Source organism: Eutrigla gurnardus (genome assembly GCF_963514095.1).
Source record: "Eutrigla gurnardus genome assembly, chromosome: 2".
In the NCBI taxonomy this organism is placed as follows: Eukaryota; Metazoa; Chordata; class Actinopteri; order Perciformes; family Triglidae; genus Eutrigla; species Eutrigla gurnardus.
Window position 1 is genome coordinate 32,716,208 of NC_139916.1, and position 26,383 is coordinate 32,742,590.

The window sequence follows — 26,383 nt, forward strand, 5'->3', positions numbered from 1 at the left end:
CCATAAAAACAATTTCCATTTTCTTTTTTCAAGTCACGTGACCACTGAAAACAGTGTCTGCTCTGATCCTATTCTACTTCTATGTGCCTCTAGTCTCCATTGGCCACTGCATTTAAACAGGTTGTTTAAAATATACTAAATCATTGTTCAACAAAAGCAATACCACTACAATGACATGACCAATAAGAGCCTTCCTCCCTGCTAGAAGGCTCCACACCCATTGGCCAATCTTCGTTTGCAGCTCTGGCAAACCTTGGCCACTGCCACAGAGAAAGCAGTATGACATTACACTTTCCATAATGGGGGTCAAAGTTCACAGTTGAGATTAACAAGAGCCAGCTGTGAGCTACTGTTTATCCATAATACATCAGTGCATAGATGATTATTGTTAAAGAGGAGGTCAGTTGGAAATATGTGTCATCTCACTTCAGCGGCGGCACCAGAAAATTATTATTGGGGGGGCAATGAGGGGGTCTGATTGTTTATAGGAGGGGCTAGTGAATTCTGACACCAACAAATAATACTATAATAGATATAGATGTACTGTTCCCGTGGCCGTGCTGATACACTACATATTGTCGAATGCATGTTACTAAACGTTTATCATAAAACAAACACAAGCATATTTAACTACTTTTAATGAAATTAAGTGCCAAACAACAAGCACAAAAAACAATACAAATCCACCACAGAGAACATCTGTGGATTTACAAGAGTGTAACACAGTGTATACAGTATACTCTTACAACTGTCTCTTAACTCACTAAATATGTTTTCTCTCTCCTTCTGTTCTCCTCTCCTTCACTCTCCACTCCTGTCTTCCTCTCATCTCCACCTCCTCTCCTCCTCTCTCCTCTCCTCTCTGTTTCCGTTTCCGGTGATCGTGAGTGTGAGTGGCGGTGTGGTGGTGGCGCGGAGTTTGGTTTTTGAGCTTATGGTTTTGGGTACTGCCCTTCGGCTGATTCTTCACTGTTTCTAACTGCATGATCAGGTAAGCCTTTCTAACTGTTTGCATTGCGTGTAAAACATGAGTTTGTGGGTGCTGGTGTTTTTTTTTTCCGCTCCCGGAGGAATGGCGTCGGCTGGGACGCCACCTCCGTCCATTAGACAGGGAGTGCGGATCGTTCCTCCGGAAGGTAATGTCACCGTGGAGGAGGTTCTGCTGGCCGTAGCCGAGCAGGTAGGACACGAGAATAGCCCTCCTCTGTGAAAGAACTACAAGGTTCTTTCCAGAGCCTTATCCAATAGGCTGAAGGACTTCCTGGGTTTAATCGTAGACTCGGACCAAACATACTGTGTACCTGACAGGACAATTCTTGATAACATTTTCCTGATCCGAGATGTCATTGATGTGTGTAGATCAGATACAAATGTAAATTTTGGTATTGTGTGCTTGGACCAGGAAAAAGCCTTTGACAGGGTGGATCACTCCTACCTTTTTTCTGCACTGAGGGCGTTTGGTATTGGTGATGGTTTTGTGGCATGGATTGGTTTGTTGTATAGTGGTGCACAGTGCATGGTAAAGACAGGGGTGGGGTTGAGTCGGCCAATCCCTGTGCAGCGAGGGATAAGGCAGGGTTGTCCAATTTCAGGGCAACTCTACAGCTTGGCTGTAGAGTTGCAGGAGGACAAGGACTAATCAGTATCCAGTCAAAGATTTCTGCTTTTCGACTCCAGACTGCGCAAAGGCTGCTGTATGACTCCGGCCCAGGCTGGCTTGATACAGCTCGACTGTTGCTGAGGAGAGCTGGGCGCTTGGGCTACGACAAGCAGCTTTTCCTCGTACAGCCTGAAAAAGTGGACCTTGGGGGACTGACACCTTTTTACCAATCTGTGCTGCAGGCTTGGCAGATGTTTGTTTTTTCCCGAGACTTCGAGGAGACTCAGGGCATGTGGCTGCTTGAAGAACCTTTGTTTAATAATAACTTCATTAGGACTCAGACACTGCAGTCTGCCAGCCTGAGAGTAAGCCTGAGGGAAGCTGGTTGCACCAAACTGGGCCATCTGACGAAGATGACGGCGACATCCACAACCACGCTGAGAGAGAGGAGTAACATCACCTCCATCAGGCTGATCAACAAAGTCGTGGAGGAAGTCTGGTCTTCACTGCTGCCGCATCTGAGACTTTTTTGCAAAGGACCAGACTCTGTGCGATCAGTGGATTGAGGAATGTGAGTACAGCTTCCCCTCTCTGCGGATCACCCCAGCAGTGGGGGATTGGCGGGAGGGAGGTCAGCTGCTGTCATTCACAACTCCTCACCTGGACAGTTTCAAGGATGTGGGGAGAAAGGCACTCTACTGCATCAGCCTCAAGGTCCTAAACATGCTCTTTGGCTGGACTAGAGGAGTCGAGGTGGACCGGTTTCTTCGGCCCAGACTCTTCCCCGAAAGGCAGCTGGCGGTCCTTGTACAAACTGCCCATTGAGAAACGGACAGCAGAAGGGGGGGCGCAGCCTTTGACAGTAGGGTCTTGAGACCCTGCTTGCCCCCCCCCCGCCCCCCGCGCCGTCACTGCTCCGGGCCTACAATTTAGTCTTAAAAAATGCGAGAGAAACATTCTTCTCCAATATCATAAACAACAACACTAACAAGGAAAACAAGGATTAACGAAAACCCTATTTGCAACTGTTGACAGACTGACCAACCCCCCAACACAAATACCAGCTAAACTCCATTCCACGCAGAAATGCAATGAGTTTGCATTCTTTTATACTAATAAAATTGAAGGCATCAGACACGCCATCAATATCTCAAACAAAAAAGTTGGATCACCACCCTGTTCAGGCAAAAGTAACACCGCAATGATGGCAAGCTTTAATGCCATAGACTCTAAAATTCTAGTGGAAACGGTGACAAATCTAAAATCATCCACCAACTTTTTTAAGAATGTTTTTGACTGCCTATCAATAGACGTATTGCAAATAGTTAATAACTCCATTCAATCAGGCAATTTCCCAAAGGCCTTCAAAACTGCAGTCATTAAACCTCTTCTAAAAAAGCGGAGCCTAGATGCCTCTATTATCAACAACTACAGACCAATTTCAAATCTACCCTTCATAAGTAATATAATTGAGGAAGTTGTCCTCCAACAACTAAATCACTTCCTGGCTTCAACTGGCTGCCACAACAACTTCCAGTCAGGATTTCGCTGCATTTGACACTGTCGACCACTCAATACTTTTGGACAGGTTGGAAAACTGGGTGGGGCTCTCAGGCACAGTCTTAAGCTGGTTCAAGTCATATCTACAAGATAGGAACTATTTTGTTTCCATTGGCGACTTTGTATCAGAACCTACCAATGTAACGTGTGGAGTCCCCCAAGGTTCAATCTTGGGGCCGACTTTATTCAACATCTACATGCTCCCACTAGGACAAATCACGCAAAATAATAACATTGACCACCATTGCTATGCCAATGACACCCAAATCTATGTAGCACTATCACCAAACGACTATCGCCCCATAGATCTTCTGTGCCAGTGCATTCAGCAAGTCAAAGACTGGATGTGCCAAAACTTCCTACAACTAAATGAGGACAAAACTGAGATAATTGTTTTTGGTGCTAAAAAAGAAAGGTTTAAAGTAATTCAACACCTTCACTTTCTGTCCCTGAAAACCTCAAACAAAGCCAGAAAAATTATGGATTCTGATTTACATTTCGACAGTCACATTAAATCAGTAACAAAATCAGCCTACTATCACCTCAAAAATGTAGCAAGACTTAGAGGGCTCATGTCAGCTCAAGACTTAGAAAACTTGTACATGCCTTTATAACTAGTAGGCTAGACTACTGTAATGGTCTCCTTGCAGGTCTTCCGAAAAAAAAACTGTCAGGCAGCTACAGCTTGTTCAGAACGCTGCTGCTAGAGTTCTTACAAAGACCAAAAAATGTGAGCACATTACACCAATTCTTAAATCCTTACATTGCTCCCTGTATGTCAGAGGATTGATTTCAAAATCCTCCTGCTCGCATATAAATCACTACATGTTCTAGGACCGAAGTATATCACTGATATGCTCCCACTACATAAGCCTTCTAGACCACTAAGATCTTCTGAGACCAATCTGTTAGTGATTCCCAGAGTAAACAACAATCACGGGAGAGCATCATTTAGTCACTATGCAACAAATAGCTGGAATAAACTTCCTGAAGATGTAAGACTTGCCCCAACTCTGACCACTTTTAAAACTAGACTGAAAACTTTTATGTTCACCATAGCTTTCTGCTAAATCTTCTAATGTCTGCACTGTTTTTAATTATTGCAAATATGTTTTTATTCTCCTTTTCTTTCTGTAATGCATTTTTAATTTTTCCTTTATTTTCTTTTAATTCTTCTATTTTTTTTCACTTTGTTGTATGATGTGAAGCACTTTGAGTCTGCCTTGTGTATGAAATGTGCTATACAAATAAAGTTGCCTTGCGCCTTGCCTTGCCTTGAACTGACATGTGTAGTGGTTGTATGTTTGCTTCGCCGACCGTGTTGGTCGCTACTGTAGTAGTGGAACGCCGCCGCAACGGCAGCTGATGTGTGGCATGCTGGGAAATGTAGAGTGGCTAGTAGGGTAAGTTTGACGATATGTGTGTAAACTTTCGGGAAAAACAGTAGCCTCTGGTAAAAGGAGACCCTCGCTTTTCACAATGTGGATAAGTTCTTTGCTCATTTTGAGAGAGTTGCTACAGTTTTGAAATGGCCACGTGTGGTCCGTGATGTTGCAATGCATTTTTGTGGGGAAAGCGAAGCAGGCTTACTTGGGTCATTCTCACAAAATCATTGATATACTATGGCCATGATGATCTTTTTTATTCAGTTTTACAATTTAACATAGGTCCAACAAAACAAAAACAGGACAGTATGTCAACTTTGATCTTAGAGGGCCCTAGTTTCGTGGCGCAGCGCAGGGTGGCGGAGCCGGCGTAATGCAAGTTTCGACCCGCGCAGCCTTGCGCACGGTCAGTTTGGCAGTTTGGTGGATCGCCTGCGCCAAGATGGGTGTGGCGGCGCAGCAGGGGGAGGCGTCACAGATTCAGCTTGGCGTAGTGGAAGTTTCGTGGAAAAAAAGCCTCGCCGAGACTGCGCTGATAGCTGATAGCTCGCCAGCTCCAACCTGGTCTACTCTCGGCGCAAGGCATAAGGCGTAAATAAAGTCCATTCATTCAAGGCGAATCACAGCTGGCGGAGTGGAAGTTTGGCTGACAGCGCGCAGTGCGCACACGTCACCGAGACCTCACAGGCAGGTTTCCACAGTTCCAGGCACATTTAAATGCAATAAATAATCACAACAAACACTATTTAATGCAACTAATTGAATCAACACGTGAATTTATATCTATATAGATTGTCCCGTCACATCTGATGTCAGATCAAAGGCGGATGGCACGCGTAACGGAAACTCAGCCTCTCGGACCAAAACATCTCCCTCTCTCTCTCCTGTTTTTTATAATATTGGCATTGTTATTATTATGATATGCGCGCACAGCGCGTGATGCGCGTGGTGGGAGCAGCGGCGCTGCTTCTGTCATCGGGTTGTCAAGTGACGGATCTTGCACTGAACCTCCCCTAACGCATTAAAGGTGAGGAGAGGAGCTCATTTGATTGGTGAAGATCTGAATCGGCTGTATTAATCCCAGTCCATGCCTCGTCTCCTCCTCGTCTCCCACTCACGCCTTCTTCTCCTCCCTCTTTCCCACTTGCACGGGTGGGAGTGACGGGAGGTGTGCCTGCGCGAGCCTGCGTGGTGCACGAAACTTGCAAAGTCCAGGCGGACACACCCCGTCAGCGTGGCGCAGGTGCGCTGAGAGCTGACTGCGCCTGGTCTACGAAACTAGGGCCCAGAGAATCTATCTTTAGACCAGTGCAGATGGTGTACAATTTTAAACTGAATAACAGCATGCCTAAGACAAATGGAAGATGAGAAGATTCCCTGTATAATTTTGTGCCAAGTCTCATCTGTGATTGGTTCATTTAAATCGGTCTCCCATTTATTTTTCAGGAGGTTCAAAGGCATCAAGTTATGACAATACAGTATCTTGTATCTTGTGCTAATAGTAACCGGGTTAGAAGAAAAGTTAGAAATGGGCTGTGTAAATGGCAACTTAGAACACAGTAAGGTTTTTAAAGAAGTGGAATTTACTGATGCCCCCTCCAGATTTAGCCAATCAGTGTCAGTGTTATTATTATCATTATCCATCCAATATAGCAATACTCTAATGTAAATAGTAATACAAGAAATTGGGGAGTGCCATCCCTCCCATTGAGCGAGGTCTCTGAAGCACATTTATTTTTATCCGGGGCGTTTTTTTGTTCCAAATGTAACTTGATATCTGATTATTTAATTTGGTAAAAAAGATTTAGTCAAATCCAATTGGTTGTTTTACATTGCCCTCTCACTTACTGTGCATTTGTTGTGGTATAATAGGGCTGGACCAGAATATTCAACTCTTCAGATTTCATTCATTGAACTTTCCATTTCAGCTCAGTGTGAGAGTCAGCCCCCTTAACCCTGCTGCTGAATATTCAAATGTTCAGCTAAACTAAACAAATTATATTCTGGACAGCCCTGTTATTATTTAAACCCCCACCCCTACCAATGAGCCCGATGTTGTACATGTACAAGATGTGCATGTAGCACCACACCCCATACAACTGCCATTCAACTGCCCAACCTCCACCCCTAAAGCAGGCAGAAAAAGGAAGACAACAATAACTTCACTGAGGTCAAAATTAAGCAAGACCAAAGAGGATTTTAAAATAAAGGCAAGAGAAATTAGTAATCTTAAGAAAAAAATGAAAAGGCTGCAAGATAAAGCAAAGGGACCACCCCGTAGCACCTGTGAGAAGAGAGCTACCCACCAGAAAGACCCCAAGACCCTGCCCAACAACAGCCAGAGACGGCTGATGGGAAATTTAGTGAGTCGTTTCCTGTACCAGGATGACAACTCAACCGTCATTAATGGCAAAACTGTCGAGGCCTGCAAAAAAGGACAGGTATTCCGGAAGAGGGCATTGAATGGCACAATGGATAGACGTCACACAAAATTTCATTATCCACGGCACAAGCTGTCCAGGGCACAGTTCTGTAGACTAAGCCCTTCTGGATCATTAAACCGAAAGTATCACAAAGAGAAACGTGCTTGAAATTTGGCTTTAAGATCAAGAAGCTTCACCAGCTTGTTATTCTTGCAACCCCATCTACAACTCAGGTAGATGGGTCTTGTGTCTGCAGAACAAGCAACATGGAATGCATGTACAGACGGTGCATTAAATGTAAGAAAAACCCTTCTCTACAGCCGTTGATCCGTCAACCAAGGGAATCATAATTTCCTTGGACGAGTGGGTCACCCGAGCATATCCAATGATGAAAAAAGGAAGAGATGGTGCACTGGAGGAGATCCAAGTCAAAAACACCTTACTTGAGAAGAAGCACACATCCTTGTCGTTAGAGGATGCTGCTGACTATGAGAGCCTGGGTTGCTCACGCACGTCGAGTTCGTGCGTGAGAAAGTTGTTGTTTGATAGTTGGCTTAACTCACAGAATATTACAATACTTGAGGGCCTTTGTGATGCAGTAATTTAAGAGGACTTTAAAAACTGTCTCCCGAAAAATGTTGCCATGTTCATCAGTGAGCACAAAGATTTAATAGCATCCAGCACCAATGTTTACGGTGGATGTATAGCTATGGCTCATCGATGTGGCTCAGAGAAAACATGTTTTTCCTAATATGGGACCTTTAACTCCACTGCTTCACCTAGGACTTAATCTGGTTTGGGTCTATGTGTTTCGACACTTCCTTTGACGTCTCGGAAAGAGGAGAATATTTGTCAGGCTTTTGCACCATTTATGACTGTTTTGTTGCTCGAGGAGCCTAATGCGCGCATTCTTCCAGTGTCGTAGTCCAAGGTTTTGACATGGGATTTGTGAATGTGCCACTTAAGGAGATTACACTCACTTCTGATATAGTCATGGGCACTGTAAAAGTGGGCGTATGTCCCTCTCTCCCTATTGCGAACATATTGCTTTGTTTGGGAATGATTTGGCAGGTGGGATTTCCTAACCCTGTGGTAACCCATAATCCTGTTGTGACTTCGACTTCTCAAAGTGCATCCTGACGATGTGGCTGTGAAATACCCAGAGGTTTTTCACGCCAAACATTGTTATAGGCACCATGGCGCAAATGGCTAAAGAGACCTCTGTTAATGAACGCGGTGGTGAGCATTTCGATTTCTGCAATACTTTTATTGCTCATCATTTTGCAAAATGTTCTCAGTGGTAGCCACCCCTCTGACCGACCTCAGCACCAAGAGGCCATTTGTGTGGACCAAGGAGAGTCGTATCGCTTTAGACTCTGTCAAAGCATTGCTCTTAACTGCTCCTGTGCTTGTCGCTCCTAACTTTACCATCGCTTTTGTTCTCGCTGTAGATGCAAGCGATTTAGGAGCCGTGCAGTACTTATGCAATGTGGTTATGACGGACTGGAACATCCTGTTTGTTTCTCGAAAATTTAACTGCCATCAATGCGCCTATTCCACCATTGAGAAGGAAGCCCTTGCCCTAATGTTGGCGCTTCAACACTTTGAGGTTTACGTTGGGGGTGCAGCGAATCCAGTGATTGTGGACACAGATCACAACCCGTTAACTTTCCTGGACCGGGTGCGTTATCACAACCAACGTCTAATGCGCTGGTGCCTCATATTGCAAGCCTTCAATATTAACATCCAACCCATACGTGGGTGCCAAAATGTTGTGGCTTATGCGCTTTCACACTCATAGGTTTTTCCTTATATTGAACAAAATGTATACAAATAAGTTGTGGGAAGAATGTATTCATTAATGTTCTAACTTTTTGTAATGTCCTCACAGTGAACCTGTGTGGTTTATTTTTCAGCCTGGACATTGGATGAGTGTTTTTACATTCATCCACTTATGTAAATGTTACGTAGGCTATAACATGTGTTTTTGCACATTGCTAAATTCTACCCCCAATTTATTTCTTTAAGGGTGGGAGTGTTACAGTTTTGTGCATGTTTCCTATGTTTCCTTTTGCCTGCTGTCTCTCCATGTTCCCAGTAGGCGGAGCGACTGATTGACTGGGCCGGCCCCCGGTATAAAAGCCTGCTGAACCAAGATGGCTCTCTCTCTCTCTCTCTCACCCTCGCTGTGGCAGATGCTGGCTGGCTCGCTGTAATCTAAATATTTCCTTTGTTAACTTTGGTCCGTTTAATTTTAATGTTTTGTTGATCTTTAAACTTAACGGGCACCACCATCTGGACAAATGGATCACCAACAAAACAATCGGCGTGCGGAGACCACTTCCTCAACAACACACTGGCTGCGTTTCAATAACGGTTTGAGTCGCCCTCGCTCACTTGCCCTAAGCCCTTGCTATGACGTCACACGGAGGCCACTTGGAGGGCGGAGGGAAAGAGGGCGGAGGGGGAGTGAAAGGGGTAAATGGAACACACCTGCCCTCGTTCACTAACAGCCCAGATAATCATGAATCAACCACACGTTGTTGGAATAGCGCTATACTGCCTATTCCAAATTACACAGAATATGCGGAGACTCATTTCATTGAGACGAAGACGTATTCTACGCTTGATGGCAATACGTCGGCTTATATAATTACACTTGTAAACGGTGGGCTCTGCCATAACTCCGCAACAGACAGTCTAATTGCACAATTTAAGAAAATGAATTAAATTGAATTCTACTTTCTTCTTCTTCCTTGGTGGTGAATAGACAGCAGACAATGGTGTTTGAGGTTCATTATCGCCACCGCATGGACATATTTTTCGTGCACCACTGCAATGCATTGTGGGTGATATACAGCTCTGAAGTGGCCATCGTTGTTCACTCGATCACTCAGCCCTCAAGGGTCGATCTCACGGAGTTCACTTCAGCTGTTCAGGGAAATGGAACAGCCCTTAAGATGGCGGCGGGGATTCCCCCGAGGGCAAGTGCTTAGGGCAAGTGAGCGAGGGCGACTCAAACTGTTATTGAAACGCAGCCACTGTCTTGGATGCAGTGTTAATTTTGGCGGCTATTTTAGATTTAGTCTTAGTCTTTAGACGAAAATGCTTATTAGTTTTAGTCACATTTTAGTCATTGTTTACCTTCATAGTTTGAGTCTAGTTTTAGTCGACGAAAAGTAAAAACATTTTAGTCAACTTTTAGTCATTACTTTTAGTCACATTTTAGCACTGCTGCACCCATGCATCTGCTTTAAGCTGCCGGTCCATAACTTGGCCTATGTTGAATCTGTTGTCTCATTCTTTTCCTATGGGCTGCATGTGGCGAGCTTTTACAACAGGACAATTCCATTCCATCAAGCTTCTAGCTGCTTCTGTCTATGAAATATTGATATTATTTTGGGTAGTGTCCATGGGCGGTTTTGTTGCCAGGAATGGTCCTTTCCACTCCCTGCCCTAAATATGTGTGTATATAGTGTACTTCTTCTGTGCCATTTATGTATTTAACTTTCTCTATCACTACAATAACTCTTTGACCGTCATTTGCTCTGCTCTGAACTCCTCCGTGTCTCCCGTTTGGGCAAACACAACAACTCACGGCCAAGCATAAATCAGGCTTTCCGATTGGCTGTAAAAGTCGCTATGGGAGCCACTACGAGCGTCCGATGCATAAACGTAACTCTATACGTCACTAGCTAGATGGCGGATGAAAATAATGATCGATATACATAAACAAAACGGAGAAATGCGCCACGGAGACGAGGAGACATCTAGTCACATCTTTACAACTTTACGCATTCGTTTTGTTGTCAGAAATAAATCACTCACATGGGCAAGCAGGGTACCGTTGTTTAGCCCCGTTTCTCTAGTTTAAGAGGAAAAAAAATGCATGTTTTTTTTTTAATGTCCGTAGAACACACCATTAACATTTTAGTCCCGTCCCGTCTCGTTAACGAAAACGAAGCAGACATCTCGTCATAGTTTTTATCATCAAGGATCTATTTTTAGCTCGTCATCGTCTCGTCTTAGTCATAGAAAAAATGCTTTTGACGAACATATTTCGTCATAGTATTCGTTAACGAAATTTCAAACAGCGATTTTAATGTCTCATCTGCTTTTTGCTCTTCTGCTTATTCCTGGCGAGAAATAGAGACAGGGTAATCAGTGAGCGAAAAAGGCTTTTCAGATTTGGATAACTCTACTTTAACAGTTTCAGTATTTTGACTGGCAGAGCGCATCACAGCACAAGAGGTAAAGACTTTTGGATATTTTCGCGCACTATCGTCGGCGGACAGCGGCTCCTCTGTAACAACCAGAGGGGAAGACGTGTTCCACCAGCCGCGTCCACCTGCCAACTGGTTGCCTAGGACCAATGACAGTGTTTTCCACACATTGACGAGACTATGGCGCACCGCCATAGTCTAATTTAGGCCGCCATAGTCTCTCAATGTTCGCCCAAAATTATATTATCAAGGCAAATGGACTTAACTAGCGCCTCTAATGACAGGCCTAAACAGGAGGGCAGCAACGCTTATTATAAGGGGAAAACCTTGCGGCTGGTTTGGCTCATCAACTTTCTGTTTCCCCCGTTGCTATGGCAAGGCGTCCCCCGCGCATACCCCCCCCCCCCCCCTCAGCTGCACGAGTTTGACAGTGCATGCGCTTATGTCAAAACCAAAACACCAAGGAAGGCTGAGGAATAGTCACCCACTCCACTATGACGCTATGACACTATGACACTATGCAATAACCTGCCATAAGGTGAAATAAAGAGTTCGGTAAAGTTGGAAATATATATTCACAGATTCAAACTGTGAATATTCCACGGATTAACAGCGAGTTCCCGGTGTATGTATTAATATACAATTATTCATATTTTTGCCGCTTTTTCCTGCTGTCTCTGCTCTCGTGCCTTCACGATTTGTCCTTCAGCCCAATGCATGATGGTAAAATTTGCTCGGTTAGTGACCATCGGTTGTACACTACTTTTCACGATGCATTGTGGGAAACGTTGAGTGCACTACATAGGGAATAGTAATGCTCACTACACATTCGGACACCCCTACAAAATGGCGAACTCCCTATATAGCGCACTATCCCTATAGTGCACTATCCCTATGAATCCCAGATGAATGTCCAGCACACGCTCATAAGCAGCGGACATTCTGGAGATCCAAGCTGATGACATAACATCAAATGGATGGGTAATCCCTGATTACACACTGCACAGCAGAACAACAAAGGATTGAGAAAGTGCTTATCAGGACGAGAGCCGCTATTCTCACACTCTCACATGAATCCAGGATCCGCCCCCCTGCTGGGGCCTCAACACTCCTTAAGGAGAGAAAAACAAAGACAAGTATGCTCTTCAATGTTTCATGTGAAACTAAATATCCACCTTTTTTTCCCAAGCATTGATAAAGTGATCGAGAGTAAAGACAGCTTCACAACATCCCACTCATTTACTGGGACAGGATCAGCTGCTGGCAAGTCACTCTGTCAAAAGCTGAATGGCGACCAACTTCCTTATTGGCCAACGGGTGTGTGGTGCCAAAAGACACTGTACTCTTCCCATTCAGGAGCATTAAACCAACACTGTGGTACATTTGGAGAGCAGCAATGTCAGAGACAAACTAGAGCTTTCGGGTTAGATAGATTTCATTAATCTAGCATGAACTCATCAGGGATTAGTCTAAGGAGGCATCAGGGTGGAGAAGCACAGAGAGCATCTGTGTCAGTGAGTCCTCTGCTCTCGACTGCTGACCACTCTGCTGCACAGGCTCTGAGTTATTCTGAACGGATCATTTTCTGATGAAGTTGTGTGTGATATGTTGTTGAGCAGATAACAGCCGGGTAAACACACACAGTGAACACACACAATGAACACATGGTAAACACACACGGTGAACACACAGTGAACATACAGTGAACACACGGTGAACACACACGATAAACACAGTGAACACACGGTAAAGACACACGGTAAACATACACAGTGAACACACACAGTGAACACAAGGTTAACCCACGGTAAACACACACAGTGAACACTGTCACAGCCCCTGTTAGGGCCTGTGCTTGGCGTTAGGGCGTGTGTCTGTGTGTGTCTCTCTCTCTCTCTGTCTCTCCTCAGATCCTGAGCTGATTGTAGCACGGGGCTCTGATTAGCACAACTCGGTACACCTGGCCAGTGTGCTGTGGGGTGGTGATTAAAACCCTGTCTGTCATTTGGTGGGGGTTGGCTCCCTGAGGACAGCAGCGCATTTTGGTTCTGTTGGCGTTATTCTTTTATGGTTTGCATCATACAACACTTTTGCAGCACATTTAACATTTACAACATCACTACACCACTGACAACTGACTGCCACATCCCACAGTTATTCTTTTGTTGCACGTTCAGTTGTTTGATTATTGTAATTAATTAAATATTTCTTTGGGTATCATTTAAAACCGTGTGCTTCCTCCTTTTTGATGCGGCCTTTGAGCCAGGTCGTGTCAACACACATGGTGAACATAAATAAACGCACGGGGTAAACGCATGGGGTAAACGCACGCGGTGAACACACAGTGCCAAGTAGAGACAAACGGCCCTAGTTTCGTGGGGCGGTGCAGGGTGGCGGAGCCGGCGCAATGCAAGTTTCGACCCACGCAGCCTTGCGCACGGTCAGTTTGGCAGTTTGTTGGATCGCCTGCGCCAAGATGGGTGTGGCGGCGCAGCAGGGGGAGGCGTCACCGATTCAGCTTGGCGTAGCGGAAGTTTCGTGGCAAAAAGCCTTGCCGAGACTGTGCTGAAAGCTCGCCAGCCCCAACCTGGTCTACTCTCAGCGCAAGGCGCAAATAAAGTCCATTCATTCAATGCGAATCACAGCTGGCGGAGTGGAAGTTTGGCTGACGCCGCGCAGTGCGTACACGTCACTGAGACCTCACAGGCAGGTTTCCACAGTTCCAGGCACATTTAAATGCAATAAATAATCACAACAAACACTATTTAATGCAACTAATTGAATCAATACGTGAATTTATATCTATATAGATTGTCCCGTCACATCTGACGTCAGATCAAAGGCACGCGTAACGGAAACTCAGCCTCTCGGACCAAAACATCTCCCTCTCTCTCTCCTGTTTTTTTATAATATCGGCATTGTTATTATTATGATACGCGCGCACAGCGCGTGATGCGCGTGGTGGGAGCGGCGGCGCTGCTTCTGTGATCGGGTTGTCAAGTGACGGAACTTGCACTGAACCTCCCCTAACGCATTAAAGGAGAGGAGAGGAGCTCATTTGATTGGTGAAGATCTGAATCGGCTGTATTAATCCCAGTCCACGCCTCGTCTCCTCCTCGTCTCCCACTCACGCCTTCTTCTCCTCCCTCTTTCCCACTTGCGCGGGTGGGAATGACGGGAGGTGTGCCTGCGCGAGCCTGCGCGGTGCATGAAACTTGCAAAGTCCAGGCGGACACACCCTGTCGGCGTGGCGCAGGTGCGCTGAGAGCTGACTGCGCCTGGTCTACGAAACTAGGGCCCAAAGTAGTCGGGCTTCATTCTTCCCTCTCGAGATCCAACAAAGATGTACAAGCTTTTATCAAACTGGCTAAAAGCCTTTTTTAGGGACAGATCAGATGCATATTTTTGGATACCAAATAAAATTGGTGTAGAAGAGACATTCCCATACAATATAATAAGAAAATGTTGACCCCAATGAAGATGTGATTTTAAATTCTGAAGAGGTACAATCTGCAGTGTTTGGTTTAGATGACAAAATAACTGCTGAACATCTAAAATGTTAGAGACAATACTCCTCAACAGGTTGGAACCGTACATTCTTACCAGTGACAACCAATATGGTTTTAAATGGCAACATGGTACCGACATTTGCTTTAAAGGACATTTTGATTCAATTCAATTCAGTTTATTTAAGAAGGGGACAGTGCAAATTAATGAAACGCATGATCATACATGGGTAAAAAATGCCAGAATTAGCCAAAAGGCTAATTTTCATCTGTAGTCCCCTGGCATCAATGTAAAAAAAGAATACAAATAAAAAGGATAAAAAACAACATAAGCAGGACAGAACAAAACAGAACATCTCGGAACAAACACAGCAGGTAGCAAGGTAAAATAACAGAGCGCAGAATACAAAGCACCAGTGGGAAAAATAAAATAAAAATTAGTGTTGTCAAAATTAACGCGTTAATCTTTGCGTTAATTATGAAATATTTAACGCGTTATTTTTTTTAAACGAAATTAACGCAGCTGTGTTTAGTTTACTTCCTGTGGTGGCTGAAGTAAGACCTATGACGACGTGTGTCGCAAAGCCGGTAGCCATTAGTTTTTAACGGAGTTCAGCATAAGATTTTGGCTGAGGCTGCGGCGTCAGCGGGGGAGGGGATCGTGGCAAGCTTTCTTTTTATTATCCCGGTAATTTGTCTGTGTGAGAAACATTAGATGTGGCGTGTGCTGCTTTGTCCTCTGGCAATGTAAACAGACTGGTCTGTCTCAGTAACGGGCTGAATGCAAAGGAGGACTAAGCTGAATTGTTGTTCTATGGAGTGAAAAGGATTTATCATTCTGACTTCACAGCAGAGTATTTCCTTGTTCTTTTTTCCATATTTGCATGTTCTATTGTGGACCTTTTTGAAATGTTCTGTTAGTGCATATATGAAATATGCCTTTTTCAAGCTGACAGTTAATTTTGATGGCCTTGATGGTTTCTTTGGAAATCTGAAGTTCACATAAGAGAATCTATGCTTAAAGTAAAAAAAAAGCTGCTATTTAACAATAGTATTTGAATTTAAATACTTCCTTTGTGTTGATTCTACATAAATTCCATCATTTTACATTTAAATATCTATTATAACATACTTTATTCTTAAGAAGAAAGAAAGCGATTAATTGCGATTAATTACGGTAAATTGTGCGATTAATTAGTTAATTTTTTTTAATCGATTGACAGCACTAATAAAAATACATAGTATGTTGAGCCCGCTTGCCAATAGACCACATTCAAAACAAATTATTTTAGTGCTGACATGTATATGTATTGATCATCCATTGTCTTAACTGCTTGGTAAAAGATGTGTATGTGTTTAGTTATCTGATATGTTGTGGGATAGAATTCCATTCTCTTGCACTTTTGATGGACCAGGCTGACTGACTATAAGTGCTTTTTCGCAACGAAATAACACAATCCCCCCCTAGACGATCCCCTTGTGACATGATCAGTACCTGTTCTTCTGTTGATGTAAGCAGCAAGTGGTGGTGGAGCTAGATTGTGAGTGACCTTAAAAAGCATACATTAAAATATTTTTGAGGTCTTCCCAGCTTAAAAGCTGGTACTTTTTTAATATCGAACAGTGATGGAAGTGTTTTGTTTTTTTTATCTAGAATTTTTATTGCTTGTTTGTATTGTGATTCAAGTGGTTTTAATGTGCTCAAGTTGGCCTGCGACCAGCTTGTCAAACAATAATTCAGATGACTAACAATCATAGTGTAAAAACATTTTGGCAGCCTCTGTAGACTAGAATTTTCTGATGGAACGAAAATTTGCAATATTGAGTTTTGTAGTTTTGCAGGTTTTTTTTTTTTTTACATGTGCCTTAAAGGACATTAGATCATTATAGTATAGATCATTATAATAGCCAGAATTCCACAACTTGTAAGTGCTACTGATGCGTCTAAGACCTTTGATTACGTTAATCATGAAAAACGATTTCTTAAATTGAATCATAGAGGAGTCCCAAAAGTAATTATACAATTCCCACTCTACTGGTATTCTCATCAGTCTATGCAGATGAAATGGGGGGTTCTGTATCAGAACCATTTCATGTTGGTAAAGGAGATCACCACGGTGGACTTTTTTCTCCTTTTCTGTTTAATGTGTATATGGATGATTTGTCCAGTTAAATGCTTGCAATTTAATGTGTGATGGGCAATAGTCTCATTAATCACCTTATGTACGCAGATGATTTGGTTTACAACAACTTCTGAAGGTTTGTTCTCAATATGGTGTGGATTTTGATATCAAATAGAATGCTTATAAGAGCAAAATTATGATTATTACAAGTAAAGAAGACAGGAAATTAGTATTTTCTGACTTTTTATCTGGTAATTCCCTTGAAACGCAAAATGCAGAGACTAAATGTGGCTTATAATGATGGCATGAGACTGCTCCTGATACTACCAAGATGGTGTAGTGCTAGCCAAATGTTAGTGTTGGTGTGCCTGACCTGTTCTGCTGTAATAAGAAATTTTATATATCAATATGCAGGCTGTCAGTCTCATTATGTTTATGAATTGTACTATATATTAATTGCTATATTTTTGCATATCGTCCTACCCTTTTACTGTACTATGGACCTTCAACTGTGTCCTGAATAGAAGTGTATTGTATTACAGGATATGTAGCACAGTCCCTTCCTGGTATGATCATCCCTACAGTCCCTTGCTGGTTTGACGCTTTCGGTGAAGGAAAGCTTGTGGGGAACATTGGTCGGCTGTCTAAAAGGCCATGGATTTGTCGAGCTAATTGCCCTGCTGCCCTGCAGAAGCTGTTGATGAGTATCATATTAGAGTCTCACTACATTAGATTGGTAAGATGACTCACCCTCAGCCTAATTACAGCTTCTAAAAGAGTGTGTTTGTACATGGACACAACTGACAAGGCTTTTATCATAATAAGGAGTCTACATGCTGTCCTCTTGAATTATTCAGATCCTATTGATCTGTTTATACAACACACACACACACACACATGTTCTGAAAGGCTTTGATGGCATAATTCGAAAAAGCTGTCCTGCTTTTTTTCACTGCTTGGTTTCGTTTAATGTGCACTGATACAATATATTATTGTTTACAGTGTATTTGAATGACTTGCACACATAAGTGAGTGCCAAGTTCTCCGAATAGTTGACTTGAGTTTTAGTCTGTCCCAGGAGGCAACCAAGTGATTCTCTTTGCCGGCCACCAGGGAGCGAATCCTCTCTGATTAGACATCTATGAGAAATTAGCCTACTTCTCTCTTATTTCTCCATTATGGTCCATTTAGAGTCCAACAGACCAGAAAGCAGGGGATGCTTTAGGGGCGGGGCTACCCGGTGATTGACAGGTTGCTACCAATGCAGTTAAATGGTCCTCAATTATATAGCGCTTTTATCCAAAGCGCTTTACAGTAATGACTGACATTCACCCATTCACGCACACATTCACACACCAACAGCAGAGTCAACCACGTAGGGCGACAGCCAGCTCGTCAAGAGCAATTAGGGTGAGGTGTTGCTCAGGGACACCAGGCACTCAGCTAGGAGGAGCCGGGGATGGAACCGGCAATTTTGCGGTTGCCAGCCAACCCGCTCTACCTCCTGAGCTAATCTAAGTTAGCTACTAATCTAAGTTAGCTACTAAGATGACATTAACACTTAGTTCTAATGTTGACCTTGAATTATGAAGTGAATTTTGTTAGCAGCTTCACACCAGAACCATAGTTGCTTGTATTCATCAGATGTCGCTCCTCCGCAGTCCAAATATGGTCACTTCTTGTTTACTGCAAAAATTCCAAGATGGCGATAGACAACATGCTGTACTCAAGGCTTCAAAACAGTAGTTAACAAACCTCCCGGATCTATTTTTCATTTAAAATGTAGTTTTCAGTCACACTGCCTGTCAGTTTTTTACAATGACAAATAATGTTTTCGTCGTGTTGAATTGTGCCATGACTTCAACATATGTTTGTCAATATAAAAGATGATTTTACACATCAAGAAAAGTCTCTCTCTCTGTGTGTGTTGGGTATCAGGATGTAACGTTACTCACACTAACAACAGGTCTCTCTGTGTGTTGGGTACCAGGATGTAACGTTACTATAACAACAGGTCTCTCTGTGTGTTCAGTACCAGGATGTAATGTTACTCAAACTAACAACAGATCTCTCTGTGTGTTGGGTACCAGGATGTTATGTTACTCACACTAACAACAGGTCTCTCTGTGTGTTGGGTACCAGGATGTAATGTTACTCACACTAACAACAGGTCTTTCTGTGTGTTCGGTACCAGGATGTAATGGACACTAACAACAGGTTTCCTCCTTCATTTTCTTCCTGCTCATAAAAAGAGTCTCTGAATTAAACACATCAGCTAAGATAACTTTACATTAGTGATGGGACCTAGCTATGTTAGCTAGCTAGCAGGACGAGTTAACAACCGTGTTGGTGATGTAGCTAGCTAAGTTAGCTAGCTAGCTAGCAAGCTGAGCTAACAGCTGTGTTGGTGACGTACGTTGTATGAGACCAGAGATGGAATGAGCAGTTTAACACTAAACTTAATGATAGGACGACAAACGTACGACACATTGTCACTTTCTGGACTTCAACAGATAACCTTCTAATTTGACAACTCATGTGATTCATGATTTAATTCAAACGGGATCAAAAATGATTTGCCTCTTGCCATTGACTAACTGACATATTTTTTCTGAAATAAGGTCCCATGGGGAACACCAGATGGGGTGGTGCTTCCATTATGTTTTTGTTTCGTCTATATGTGAAAAAATTCATATGGTAATGATGACAACTTCACACAAATGTCTTATCAAATGATAAAGTGATGACAAGGCAAGGTGGTAATTCTAGTTTTTCTAATTTGAATCAATGACCTTGAAGCCCAGGAAATGTTGCTCTACCAATTATAGTGCTAATAATAATTATGAGACAAATTTGTGATTTGTGATATTTGGTTAAACAAAAATGTCTTCAAATAAGGCAAAACTAAAAAAAGTGATTATCCCGCAATAAAACAGCGATAAAGCAGAGGTCTAGATTGGCTGTTTCAACATGTCTTCCACATAGCAGGAAGTTTTCCACTGATTCAAGATAATAAACACATTGAAAGTTGTAACTTTAATTTCAAGGTGTACATACTTACATACTTTGATTGACAGCTTAGTGGGCGGGACCAAAGTATAAAGGATGTCAATGATTGGCTGAAAGTTACACCTTGGCTTGTGTTTGAGTTTCAGGTTCATATTGATACGACTCAACAGTCTCCATAATGATGTCCAACTTCTCCCAGTATGTCTTCCTGATTTTCCATTGTGTTGGGGAGGTGTTCCCTGACCAGTATCTTCTTCTCTACGTTGAATTGTGGATCATAAACCAACGTTGAGTGCATCTCATACTTTGTTAAGCTTGTTTACCTCACTGCTTTCTGGATAGAAGGTCCAGTCAGAGCCAGCAAGAGAACTTTTGGCCAATGGGATGCAGCCAAGGGATCATGTGTTCCTTTGCAGAATTAAAAAGAGTGTGCTTGTTATTGAGGTTGGCGTATACTGTAATGTGACTCTCTTGAACATGATGTTTGCGGCTATCTCCACCAACGCCACTTACGTAAACTGGAAGCAGCCGGACATTAACCCTGTGGAGTCCAGGGACCCGCCCCCGCGTCTTTTTCACATGACAGCCTTGGCTGGTCTCTGTTTCAACTTGTCTTGAAAGTGCGGACAACAAACTATATATCAATTTTAAAATTGTGTTGATATGCCAAGTAAATCCAGAATTATAAGAAATAATTAACGCCATGTTTTTCCTGAATATGAATATTTTGCCTTCAGTTTAAATTTCACTGCAGGACTTTTCCTTCTAACAGAATATTTCTATACGTCAATGTTTCTATTTTTAGCAATGGCAAATGTTTGCTAATAACTGTGTGGTGTTTAACTCAATACTGACATTATTTCTGCCTTCAACGCAACGCGACGGCAAGAAAAGTTTTAAGCACTAAAACTGCAGTTTTGGATATGAAAGAAGGAAAAGCCATGACTTTCTGTCTTCCCAGCCCGCAGCGGGTCAAGCCCGGTACAGTACCACCCACTGCCCAGCTGACTGGCAAATGTGTCTGAAGGCGTATGAGCTCCAACGTGGGATCTAAACACAGAAAGTCAAATGCGACTTTCATTCTCTGACTACCTCTACAGTCTGATCCCAACATTGTTTCTGAGCTGTGATGCTGACGTGGTTTTTAAATGGCTTGCATTGCAGAGCCTTTTCATTGTTCTCTGCATTCAGCAGCTGTTTGACATAATGACAAAAATGGTCTGGGCCCTCATTTATAAAGCTTGTGTACGCACAAAACGGGGTTGGAAACGTGCGTACGCCACTTTCCACGCAAATGTTGTGATCTATAAAAACCAAACTTGACGGGAAAGTGTACGTACCTGTAAGCAAACTCTGAGGCATGCGTACCGGTACGCACATTCTGGAGACTGGAGGGGAATCAGCAGTAAACGTGAGAAGAACTATATATATTTTTGATGACTCGAACACATTTAATTACACTCCATATCATACGTTAGATCTGCGTTATGATGAACTTTTTTTCATATTACCACCTTCTTTTAAAATCTGACTTGTATCTTAAATCAAAATAATTTTGAAATATTGAATCAGCGCCGTCACCGCAGGAGGAGGAGATGGCCCAAATGCATGTAATTGTCAGGTTCTGGACAAGACGTGGACTTGAAAACAGGAGGTGAGGACCCAAATGCAGAAAAAAGAGATTTATTTCAATAATAAACTAAATACAAAAACAATAACTAAGACAGGAACAAAGTATCAACCCAGGAAGACCACAAAAACAAAGTATCAAACCAGAAAGACCTCAGGGGCAAAAACACCAGTCAAAGAAACACTTACGAAACAAAACCAGAACACAAAGGGACACGGAAGGCAGGACGCAGGTACAGAGACAAATCCAGGGACATGACGGGGTGCATGACAGCGACAGCGACAAACGACATTGACAATGAACCAACAAGAGACAGGGGAAACACACAGACTATATACACAGGGAGGCAGGGAGCTGACGAGGGACAGGTGAAACACATCAGGGCAGGCATGGTAATCAACACGAGAGGGTGGGGGAGTCAAGACAGTGGAAACAACGAGGACCAGGAAGTACGAGACAGGAAATGACACTGAGGGCAAAATAAAACAGGAAATCAAAACTAATGAAACAGAACATGACAAAACACAGATCATGACAGTAATACAGGATACAATAAATACCTTCCATTAGATCACTGCAGAACACAGCGGGAATAACTAAATATTCTCCTTATTTATGTGCATATATCATCAACGCACATACATACAGCCATTAAGCCATCGTATAATTGTTACACTTATCCTCGTTTTTAAACCACCAGAGCGCAGAGGAAATGCGCTATAATGAGTGGCACGCTCGTGCACACTCAGTCGTGGAGCGTGGAGAGCGCAACTTTACCGAACTTCAGGAGGCAGACTCCCCCCGGCAAAGGTGGTAGAGACCCCAGCATGATGAGCCTCGGCCCCCTGCCCGACTGGAGGGGTATCAACAGGGCGCAAGAATCCGTGAGGATGTAATGCGTTTGTAATATAAGGAAGACAATCAATGTTCATTGTAAACGTATTATTTTATTAATCGCAGTGCGCGTTTGCCGTAGCTCATCTGCAACGTTGTTGATGGCGGTGATTGTGTCTCGCTGAAGTTGCAGGACGGCATCAGTGAGCACCCGACCGCTTGATGTGCCATGCGTCCGGGGTGCGCTGCTGCTTTGCGCCGGACCCGGACGCTGTGCCGAGGGCCCGTCACCGGTCATCAAACCTCCTCAAATACTCAAATACATTAAATCCATGTTAGGAGCGGAAAGATGTAATTTACCTTCAGATCACCGTCCGCTCCGTCCCACTGACGCCGTTGACTGCAGCAGCAATGTGTTGCCATTCGCACTGCGTCTTTTTATTTGTGATCCCGCTACTGTGACCACTAAATTAAATTATTGTCCGGGCCTCCACCTCCCCAACAAGTGTCTCTTCTCCGTTTCTGAAAAGTTAAGTTTCTTCGCTATTTTTCTGACCTGTCGCCGTGATTCACCACACGGAAACGATTGCATGCCGGCTCATTAATATAGTAAAATGAGGGCGTGTACAGGGCGGGACTCAGGTATGCACACTTGTAGGTGATCCTGTGATTTATAAAGGGAACATTGCGTACAACTTGCGTGCGCACAGTTTTATAAATCTGATTTTTTTTTGGCTTTTTGGCGTACGTACACTTTTAGTAAGGATCCTACGCACAGTTTTATAAATGAGGGCCCTGGTCCTTCCATCCATCCACACTTCCATCCTCTTTTGTCAATGATCTAACAATGAATGGAAGCTTCTAGTGTTAGGATCATAATTTGTACCTGAATGAGGAAAACAATGAGTTCAGTTTAGGAGCAATTATTAATGACAAACAAATGGGACAGGTTTAGATGATTGGGAACTCATAAATCATTAGCGAATTTGAAATAGTAATTTGCGGAGTGGCTGTTTGGCTCACCGCCGCGCAGTGCACACACGTCACCAAGACCTCACAGGCAGGTTTCCACAGTTCCGGGCACATTTAAATGCAATAAATTATCACAACAAACACTATTTAATGCAACTAATTGAATCAACACGTAAATTTATATCTATATAAATTGTCCATCAGATCAGCACGCGTAACAAAAACTCAGCCTGACTGAATTACACAGCTGAAACTTGGACCTCTCGGACCAAAACATCAGTTTCATCCTGGGAAAAGTTTGGCCGTCTGGCGCTGCTGCTGCTGCTGTCTTCTGTCCAGCGCCGCTGCTAGCCATTTTGGTGCCCTAAGCAGAATTGCTTTATGATGCCTCCCCCCTACCTGAAAAACAGTGGCTTAGGGGCGCGCAGGTGGCAGGGTCGTTAGAGCGCATGCCATGTATGTTACACGTACGCATACGCCGCCGACCCCGGTTCAAATTCCTTCCGAAGGTCTTTTGCTGCATGTCACACCTCTCTCTCTCTCTCTCTCTCTCGTTTTTCATATCTATCCACTGCTAATAAAATGCGTCTATGCCTGAAAAAATCGTAAAAAAAAAAAATACAGCAGCTTGTGCCTGGTCTCGCGCCTCGGCAGCCTGTTGGGGCCGGAGTTGGGGCTGCGGCTGGTCTGAGCGGCACGCGAGGTCCCAGTGTCCCGCCGTTCTGGTGTTGGACGGGGAATCCGGTGCAGCTGTGGAGCGCAGATGATGAAGACGGTAATGATGATGATGAACGGCCCGGCGGCTCGTGCAGGCACCGGGTTCTCAACCACCATTATGTCTACTGCTGTGTGCCCTGACCCTGTTTTGTGATAGGCATGCCTAAAATGTGCCTACAATTTCTATAGTGATATAATATCGGCATTATAATTATTATGACTATGATGATTTTTCATATTTTTGGTGCGCCCTCAGCACTTGGTGCCGTACGCAAAAAAAAAAACCCAATCACCATATGAACGTTATAAACACGATTTCTTCAGATGATTGATTGTTAATGTCTCAGTGTCTTAATTTGTTCTATATTTGTTATAGTTTTTAATCCATAAATATTTCAAGGGGAGGGGGGGAAAAAGGGGGGGCGCAGCCTTTGACAGGAGGGTCTACCCTTCATAAGTAAAATAATTGAAGAAGTTGTCCTCCAACAACTAAATCACTTCCTGGCTTCAACTGGCTGCCACAATAACTTCCAGTCAGGATTTCGACCTTTTCATAGCACCGAGACGGCCCTTATTAAAGTTGTAAATGACATCCGTCTTAACTAGGGTTGGGCATCGAGATCCGGTTCCAAATAGGAACCGGTTCCTAACCTCCGGTTCCGGAACCGTTAAGAAGCTGTTGGAATTGCGATCCTTTTTTTTCGGTTCTTAAATGTCCGCACTAGTTTGTTTGTTTTACTCCGCTCGCACTAGTTTGTTTGTATTACTCCGCCCGGCGTGCGGAGACTCCGCGATAGAACGATCAGTAACGTCTCGGGGGTGACGTATGTTAGCCGACACCTTCACGGACGGTCGCGTGTAGTCGCTATACCGGCAGAAACGTAAACAATGGAGGGGGAGAGGTACGCATTTTCCAGCTGGAAATACAATCATTATTTTGACTTCATCTCAGCAAAAGATGGCAACATAAAGGTTCGTTGTACACTCTGTGTTAACAACAAAGTGTTGTCTACTTTCAAGAATACAACATCAAACTTGAAAAAACATTTAGAGTCACAGCATGGCACAACCACATTAAAAGAGCAGGTCCCGTCCGGTGACGGTGAAAAGGCGCAGTGTGTTAATAAACAAGACGAGTTCTCGATTTCACGGAGCTCCTGCTAACTCAGTCTGTGCTGAAATGCGAGCGGAGTCTCTCTTGAGTGTTTAGTGGAGAAATGTCTTGCTGCTTGCTGGCCCCGCCCCCTCCCTTCATCATCACGCCGCTCATACTTTAGGACTGTGCTCATTTGTTTCATAAAACCAATCCTTGCTGCTCTAATGCCGGTTCAGTATTCATAAAATGTTCATTCATGATGTTACTGCCATTACAATATGCAAACAATTATTTAAGTTAAGTGAAGTCAAGAGTACTACTTTTCAAAGTAACTGTGGCAACACTGGACCTGTTGACCTGCACCTCAAAGAATCGGAATCGAGAATCGTTTAGAACAGGAATCGAAACAGAGGATCGGAATCGGGATCGGAATCGGTAAAATCCAAACGATGCCCAACCCTAGTCTTAACACAGACTCTGGCAAAACTTCAATATTAATGCAATTAGACCTCAGTGCTGCATTTGACACTGTCGACCACTCAATACTTTTGGACAGGTTGGAAAACTGGGTGGGGCTCTCAGGCACAGTCTTAAGCTGGTTCAAGTCATTTCTACAAGATAGGAACTATTTTGTTTCCATTGGCGACTTTGTATCAGAACCTACCAATGTAACGTGTGGAGTCCCCCAAGGTTCAATCTTGGGGCCGACTTTATTCAACATCTACATGCTCCCACTAGGACAAATCATGCAAAATAATAACATTGACCACCATTGCTATGCCGATGACACCCAAATCTATGTAGCACTATCACCAAACGACTATCGCCCCATAGATCTTCTGTGCCAGTGCATTCAGCAAGTCAAAGACTGGATGTGCCAAAACTTCCTACAACTAAATGAGGACAAAACTGAGATAATTGTTTTTAGTGCTAAAAAAGAAAGGTTTAAAGTAATTCAACACCTTCACTCTCTGTCCCTGAAAACCTCAAACAAAGCCAGAAATCTTGGGGTTATTATGGATTCTGATTTACATTTCGACAGTCACATTAAATCAGGAACAAAATCAGCCTACTATCACCTCAAAAATGTAGCAAGACTTAGAGGGCTCATGTCAGCTCAAGACTTAGAAAAACTTGTATGCCTTTATTACTAGTAGGCTAGACTACTGTAATGGTCTCCTTGCAGGTCTTCCGAAAAAAACTGTCAGGCAGCTACAGCTTGTTCAGAACGCTGCTGCTAGAGTTCTTACAAAGACCAAAAAATGTGAGCACATTACACCAATTCTTAAATCCTTACATTGGCTC

The 26,383-nt window shown here is 43.4% G+C and overlaps 1 protein-coding gene across 3 annotated transcripts in view; it reads right to left on the reverse strand.

Annotated features, from left to right (window-relative positions):
- cadpsa (Ca2+-dependent activator protein for secretion a) overlaps positions 1–26,383 on the reverse strand; it is a gene marked incomplete at its 5' end in the record, with an annotated part of 352,388 nt that overhangs the window by 304,085 nt on the left and 21,920 nt on the right. The window lies entirely within an intron of this gene.